The following is a 7,836-nucleotide window of genomic DNA, read 5'->3' as shown; positions in this document are numbered from 1 at the left end:
TTTCTCTGGGCTGCTCTGGCACAGCCAGGGGGGTCCAGCCCCCAAAGTCCCTCTGCCACGGCCAGGGAAGGACAGGAGACAGAAACCATCCAAGGAACCCACCCAAACCTCACCCAAACTGCACCCAAACCCATCCAACCCCACCCAAACTGCACCCAGACTGCACCCAAACCCAACCCAAACCCACCCAACCCCACCCGAACTGCACCCAAACCCATCCAACCCCACCCAAACTGCACCCAGACTGCACCCAAACCCAACCCAAACCCACCCAACCCCACCCGAACTGCACCCAAACCCATCCAACCCCACCCAAACTGCACCCAGACTGCACCCAAACCCAACCCAAACCCACCCAACCCCACCTGAACTGCACCCAAACCCATCCAACCCCATCCAACCCCACCCAAACCCCATTTTTCCCTCCATTCTTCCCCCACCCAAACTGCACCCAGACTGCACCCAAACCCCACCCAAACCCATCCAACCCCACCCAAACCCCACCCAAACCCCATCCAAACCCCACCCAAACGTGTCCAACCCCATCCAAACCCCACCCAAATCCATCCAACCCCACCCAAACTGCACCCAAACCCATCCAACCCCACCCAAACCCCACTCAAACTGCCCCCAAATCCATCCAAACCCCACCCAACCCCCTTTGGATCCCGAATCCCGGCTCCTGTTGGCCTGTGGGAATCCCAGTGGAGCAGGGGATGGGATCCGGCCCTCCTGGGGCAAACCGCCGTTCCAGCCGGGGCTCGTTTGCCAGTTCCTGGTTCCTGACGAATCAAACCCAAACAGCAGCAGGGGAGCCATGGGAGCGGGGAAGCCGCTGCTGGAGCTCCTGGGTGAGGTTCGCTGCCGCTTTGGGACAGGCTGGGATGAGCCGTGCGGGGTTCGTGCTCTGCCTCCGGGGTAAATTGTTTGGGATTTCCTCTGGCTGTCCGTGCTGTAGGAACTGGTGCAGATTTGGTGCTTTTGGGGGGTTTTTGCAGCCCCAGCAGCGTGGGGAGCCCTGAGGGAGCGTTCGGGCTGTCCTTGCTCTGCAGGGTTTGGGGTGCTGGAGGCTGCAGGACCTGGCTCAAACCCCAACCCCAACCCTAACGCAGCTCAAACCTCACAGGAACAAATCCTGTCAAAGGCAGCCCTGCAGGGAGGATCCAGGAACTTGGAAAACCAAATTGCTCAGGGTGTGATGGAGCAGGGGAAGGGCTTTTGTGGGCTCCCGTGCCGGCTCAGCAGAGTCCCTTGGGGTGGAGCAGGGGAAGGGATCCTGCAGAGGCCTCAGCCCTGCTTGGGGTGGCCAGGTCTGGATTTGCTGGTGGGGTTTTTGTTATCTCTGCCTGGATTTGCTGTTGGACCTTGGGATGGAGGAGCTGGACTTGGGCTCCTCCTGTGTGAGCCTGGCTCAAAGTGCCGCTCCCCAGGGACGGGGCGGCAGCAGGGACAGAGCGGGTGGGCAGCTGCTCCGGGGGCCTTCCCGAGGGTGGAGGGACCAGGCTGGGGTTTGGGTGCAGTTTGGGTGGGGTTGGATGGGTTTGGATGGGGTTTGAGTGGGGTTGGATGGATTTGGGTGCAGTTTGGGTGCAGTTTTGGGTGGGTTCCTTGGATGGTTTCTGTCTCCTCTCCCTCCCTGGCCATGGCAGAGGGACTTTGGGACGGGCTGGACCCCCCTGGCTGTGTCAGAGCAAAACAAGAGCAGGGACCGAGCGAGGGAATTTGCAGAAAGAAAGAAAACTGCAGAACCTTTAAGGCTGAAAGAGATTTCCAAGATCAAGTCCAGCCTTCATCCCGTTCCTCAGATTTCTGGGATGGCTTTGCTGGGATAACAGGGCTCCAAAGGAGCAGCTGGCACCAGTGAATCCCAGTCCCTCGTCGAGGTGACCTTGCCCCCATCCCTTTTTCCTCCTCCTGTTCTTCCTTCTCCCTCCCTGCTGGGCTCAGCTCCTGAATCTCCACCTCCCCGTGAGCACAACTGGGAAACAGCTGGAAATCCACCAAGTGCTGATGGATTTGGAGGAGTGGATATTCGATCTGGGAGGGAAAATGGCTTTTTTTTCATCGCTGGAGGGATTTTTTGCTCCAGTTTAATGGGATTAGTGCTGGAGGTTTGGGGCCAGCTGTTCCCTCTGCAGACAGGCAGGAAAACATTCCAGCGCTCCACTCCTGCTGCTTTCATCTGGTAATGAGCTTGTCAGCAATTAGCAGCTCTTGGAACGGGCGCGAGTGACAACAGCGGGAGCTCAGCGCCCAAACGCTGCATTTTTAGTGGGAATTGGGTGGGAAAAGGGCTGGAATGGGCGCGGGTTCAGGACTGACGGGCGGGAAGCGCCAGCGCTCTGCTCGCGGCGTTTCCCGGTGCTCTGTGGAGGGTTTGGCTGCGTTTGGGGTCATCATACACAGGGATATCCTTTGGGATTCACAGGGATAATCCTTCGGGGTTCACAGGGACAGCCTTCGGGGTTCACAGGGATAATCCTTCGGGTTCACAGGGATAAATCCTTTGGGGTTCACAGGGATAAATCCTTTGGGGTTCACAGGGATAATCCTTTGGGGTTCACAGGGATAATCCTTTGGGGTTTCATAGGGATAATCCTTTGGGTTTCACAGGGACAGCCTTTGGGGTTCACAGGGACAGCCTTTGGGGGTTCACAGAGATAATCCTTTGGGGATTTTTTAAAATGTTGAACATTTCTAGCCTTGAATTTTCCCTTCTCCCAGGCAGGAGGGGAGTTCATTGAAGATCTCAGAGTCTTTTTCCAGCCCAACCTAAGGGAACATGGATGGCACAGCAGGTCCTGGGAGAACGGGATGTGCAGGGCGAGCAGAGCTGGGGGGATTTTCTGGGCAGAAAGGAGGGGTTTTGTCCTGGTTGTTGGTTCAGAGCCTGGATTTTTCCCAGTTCTTTCCAGGTGGAAATAAATCCGGATAGGTTTGAGAGCCCTGAGCAGATGTGGGGAAAGGCTGACCTGGAATCTTGGAGTTTGTGCTGCTCTTCAGCCCTGGAGAAGACTTGCAGTGCGTTGTTGTTGTTGTTGTTGTTTTTGAAGGCATCAGGCAGAGGAGATTCCTGAGCCTCTCCAGAGCCGTGGCTCCTGCCCTGGATTTTGTCGCTGGGTTATTAAAGCTGAGCTGGAGGTCAGGGATTTGAGGGATTTGTCTCCCCAAGGTTTGGTTGTGGAAGTGTTCATGGTCCTCCCAACCCTTCCCGTGGGATTTGCTCTCCTGCCTGAGGCTGGTCAGGATTGGAATATTGGAATATTCCAGGAATATTCTGGAATCGTGGAATTGCTCAGGTTGGAGAAGCCCTCTGAGACCCTAGAACCCAACCATCGCCAGCAGTGCCCAGGCCAGCCCTGACCGTGTTCCCAAGGGCCACATCCCCATGGATTTTAATCCGGGGATGGGGATTCCACCTTTGGACAGCACTTTCAGGGAACAGATTTTCCTGGATACCCAACCTGAACCCTGGATGGGGCTGTTTGCCCTGGTCCAGCCTGAGGCCGTTCCCTCTCCTCCTGTCCCTGTTCCCTGGGAGCAGAGCCCGACCCCCCCGGCTGCCCCCTCCTGTCAGGGACTTGTGCAGAGCCACAAGGTCCCCCCTGAGCCTCCTTTGCTCCAGCCTGAGCCCCTTTCCCAGCTCCCTCAGGAATTCTCCAGCCCCTTCCCAGCTCCATTCCCTGCCCTGGAAGGCCACAAACGTTCCCATTCCTGGGACACTTCCATCCCACGTGGAGCGGCTCCGTGTGTGCCCTGCCAGGGCTTTGGGGTGCCGGGGACAGGGACAGAGGGGACATCGCTGCCCCCGGGCCCCAGGCGGGGCCTGGCTGAGCTCATCCAGCCTCTCCTTGCTCTCCTCAGCACCCTGAGCACGAATCCTGCTGCAGATTCCTCAATGCTCAAACCCCCGGCTCAGCTGAAACCTGAGGGAATTCGGGATGTGGTGCCAGGCTGAGCTGTCCCCCCTGCCAGGAGCCTTTGTGGAAAGAGCCCCTTCCTTAAAAATCCAAAGGAAAGCGGAGCTGGAGATGGGATCGTGGCTCTTGCCCAGAGCTCCTGTCGCTCCCTGCTCCTGTGGAGTTTCATCCATCTTCCCTTCCCAAACCCATCGAACTGCGATGCCTGCGACCCTCCGAGCCAATTAATCCTTGGGAAAGCAAAAAAAAAAATTAAAAATCAGTTGAAAAATGTGTCCAGCGGGAATGTCCTGAGGGAAGAATAAATCCAGGGATAAATGAGGCTGAGGTTTGGCAGCTGCTGGAATTTCTCCTCGGTGACCTCGGATGTGGCTGCTGAGGGGACATCGAGGCTCTGCAGATGCCACTCCGTGGTGTCCAAGTTCTGTGCCCTTATCCCTGGTTTTGGCAGGAATTCTGCTCCTTCCCTGTCCCCCTGGAAGCTGATGAGCGTTAATTGATGCTCGGGCTGATAACGCTGCAACCCCTGAGGTTCGCTCGCGTCACATCCCCAAATTCTGGGATTTGGACAGGGAAGTGTTTTCCAAGGGCTCTGCTCCTCTGGAGCTGCAGCCAGGGGTGGATGAGGGGGAGCATTCCCTGTCTGGGTCTCGCTCGGTGCCCCGGGCGCTCCCAGAGTCACACAATTCCCATGGCGAGCCCGGGGCCAGCGCTGCCCGAGCCCTGGCAGGCACAGGGAGCGTCAGGAAGGAGCTGCTGGCTCGGCCTTCCCGACAGGATCGCTGGAGCTTTGCTGCCGGATCCCCGCAGCGCTCCCCCGGCCCTGTCCCAGCTGCAGGGAATTCTGTGAGGGGGATCTCTGCTCCCTCCCTGTCCCAGGGGGAAAATCCCCCCCAGGCTCCCCTGGATCCCTGAATTCCTCCAGGGATGCAGCAGCACGTTTCCCGTGGGACACCTCGCCCAGCCCCCCCCCACCCTCAGGAATTTTTAATCCAAATTCTTACTGAGTTTCCCCCCCCCAAAAAAAAAACAAAAAAAACCCCACTCCTTTCTTCTTGGGTCACCGTCTCCTTGGATTTTGTCCAAACCATCAGAAAAAAAAGTGTGGAATTGGAGAAAAATCCTCTTTGAAGCCTTGGATTCCAATTCCGGGATTCCTGGGATGCTCCCCAGGCTGTGGAGCTGGAGATGGGGCTCTGTAGGAAAAGCTCTGGAACTGGGAGGGCGAGGAAAGCTTTTCCCTCTGTTTTCCTGTTGCTGGTGTGGATTTCCAGGCGGGATGGCTCGCCCGGGGGGTGGAGATGGAGTGTGGATCCAAGAAAAACAACTCCGGGGTGGGAGAGGGAGGAGCTGCCCTTCACTGGGATTTTCCTTCTGGGGGATCAGGGATGTGTGGTGATGGGAGCAGGGATGGCCCTGGAGGTGCCTCCCTGTCCCTCTCCTCCAAGGGAGGAGAAAAAAAAAGGGAAATCCATGGGAAATCCATGGGAAATCCCTGGTTTTCAGTGCTGTTCTCAGCTTCAGTGCTGGGCCTGGAGGGTCTCCGTCTCCTGTAGGATCCAGGGGGTTTTGTGGAATAAGGAGGAAAATTCCTTTGCTCCAGCCAGAGCTTCTCTGAAGTATCCCGTGCTTTTCTCTCCAGCTGCCCGGGACAGCAGCGATTCCCAGGGGAAAATTCCCTCCCCCCAGGCATTCCCAGCATCTCCTGCTGTCATCCCCTGCTCCCGGGGGAGGCTCTTCCTCTCCTGCTGTCTTTTGGTGGAGCTTTGATTCCCCCTCCCCTCCCCAATCCATCTTTTTTGACTCCCTCGTGGCAAAATCCGTCACCTTTTTTCCCTCCCCTGCTTTTGTCGGGTGCTTTTCCATCGTCCCGGAGATCCCTGGCTCCGGCACTGGGAATATTCCCACTCCCCACCTGAGCCTGGGTTTAAGCAGCTCGGGCCGAGCTCCCCCCTCCATCCCCAAATCCAGTTTGTTCCCAGTTTATGTCTGTGCCCTTCGGGGTGATGGAGAGGGGACTTTGTGGGCTCAATCCCAGCTTTGTCCTCCTCGGGGGACATTGCCCACGCACCGGGAATGAGCCGGGAATGCTCCCAGGATCCAGCCCTGGAAGTGAGTCCTTTTGGAGCTGGGTTTTGCTGGGATCAGGTTTGGCTGGAATTACCTCATCCATGCCGTGATTCCGCACGGAGCACACGGAGAAATCCATGGAAACTTCGCTCTGGAAACTCCGCGGTGCCTGGGCTGGATTAAACCTTATTAAACTTGATCCTGGCATTTCTGGCCAGCTGCTTTTGCTGCTGGAAAAGCCAGTGCAGCATCCAGGAGAGCTCTCCCTGCCCTTGTGGAGCAGCTCTTGGAGAGGCTGGGAATGCTGATATGGAATGTTCTGCTCCTGCCCTCATGGATCCCCAGCTCCTGGCTCAGCAACTGCATTTCCCAATGGTTTCCCTGGTTTTAAACTGGGATTAAACCCAGGGATGGCTCCACAGTGACCTGGATAAAGGAGGAGCCCAGGGATGCCCTGGAGCAGCCTCATTCCTTGTGGGAATTTTTCAGGGCCTGGTGACAACAACAACAACAACAACAACAACATTATATTATTATTATTATTATCATTATTATTATTATTATTATCGTTATTATTGTTCCATTTTCAGCTCCGATTCTCTCCCCACCCACAGCCAATCCTGTGCTTTATTTTGATCCCAGTGTTTTAGTTCCTGCCGGGAGTGGGGAGCGCTGTCAGGGTTCCCAGGAGCTCCTCAGAGCCCATTAAAGGCTCCCTGGAGTTGGAGCTTTCTCCTTGTTCCATGAGAATTCCAGGCTGAGCGTGGCCACGGCAGCCCTGCAGGGGAGGGTTCACTCCCAGGTTAATGCACTTTATCCATCACTCCAAATTCCTGGCGTTTTTTCCGGCTGAGGCACCGAGTTCATCCAGGCAGGGGCTCAGGGAAAAACCAGGGAGCTGCTCCTGAAAGCGCCCCTGGAGCAGGAGGGGAATGCACATCTTGGGATCTTCTGGGCAAAAAGTTGGGCAGAAGAAGTGGGATTTTTCCTGAAAATCCTGGCTGTTCATCCTGGAATGGGATTGGAAGTTCCTTGGGGAGTTCAGTGCTGAGCCCATCCTGCAGCGTCCTTGACTCCCCCATTCCAGAGAATGTCTCGGGCTCTGTCACTTCTCATTTTCCAGCTATTCCCAACTCAGATTTGGCTTTTGGGATGCTGGAGCTTTTCCTTGTTTTTCTTTGGCATCATCCAGCCCTGCCTGATCCATGATCCCATTCCCTGTCCCACCCCATCCTGATCCATGATCGCTTTCCCACCCTGCATCAGGACCTCAGAGCAGCCACGAGCCCGGGGTCCTTCCATCCCATCCAACCCTTCCCACCCTCTCCTTTTCCTCCAGGGAGGGCAGGGATGGATTTAGTCCCTACAAACCTTCCCTGGCTGTGGGGGGTGGTCACTCCCTGGAGTCTGGTCCAGGCTGGGACCCGGGAAGGAGCAGCATCCCAAACATCGCTGCTGTGTGGGAACAGCTCAGGCAGGGCTGAGGGCTGAGCTATTTTTACATCCCTTGAGAAGGGATTTGGGATTTGAGCTTTTGATGGGAATGGGAAGCTCTGAGGCGCAGCCAGAGCTGGGTGATCCCGGGATTTGCTGCTCTGGTGGGGACAGAGGGACATCCCCAAGGTCCTGGAGGAGTCTGGGGCAGAGGGTGGAGATGAATGGGAATTTTGGGGCTTTAGGCTCACGTTGGATATTTCAGGGGGACACGAAAGGGGTTTTGTCAGTGGGATCCAACTCCTCAGAGGAGATTCGGGGGAGGCTCCTCCAGTTCCGATCTCTGCTCCCGGTGAGCGGGGTCAGGAGCCAGGGAGCGGCTGGAGCTGTTCCAGGGGGGTTGGGATGGAGA

The 7,836-nt window shown here is 56.6% G+C and overlaps 1 protein-coding gene and 1 long non-coding RNA gene across 3 annotated transcripts in view; both read left to right on the top strand.

The window, feature by feature from the left end:
* Positions 1 to 4,951, top strand: part of LOC108447152 — a 13,758-nt gene extending 8,807 nt beyond the window's left edge. Inside the window, exon 2 of the long non-coding RNA XR_001862557.1 lies at positions 3,865 to 4,951. This is a non-coding gene — a long non-coding RNA (uncharacterized LOC108447152). The remainder of the gene's footprint in view (positions 1 to 3,864) is intronic.
* Positions 1 to 7,836, top strand: part of LOC103616996 (acid-sensing ion channel 2) — a 393,907-nt gene that overhangs the window by 337,903 nt on the left and 48,168 nt on the right. The window lies entirely within an intron of this gene.

This window comes from Corvus brachyrhynchos, unplaced genomic scaffold (genome assembly GCF_000691975.1).
Source record: "Corvus brachyrhynchos isolate BGI_N302 unplaced genomic scaffold, ASM69197v1 scaffold96, whole genome shotgun sequence".
NCBI lineage: Eukaryota > Metazoa > Chordata > Aves > Passeriformes > Corvidae > Corvus > Corvus brachyrhynchos.
Note: the sequence above shows the minus strand (reverse complement) of the source record. Positions and strands in the feature narration are given on the sequence as shown.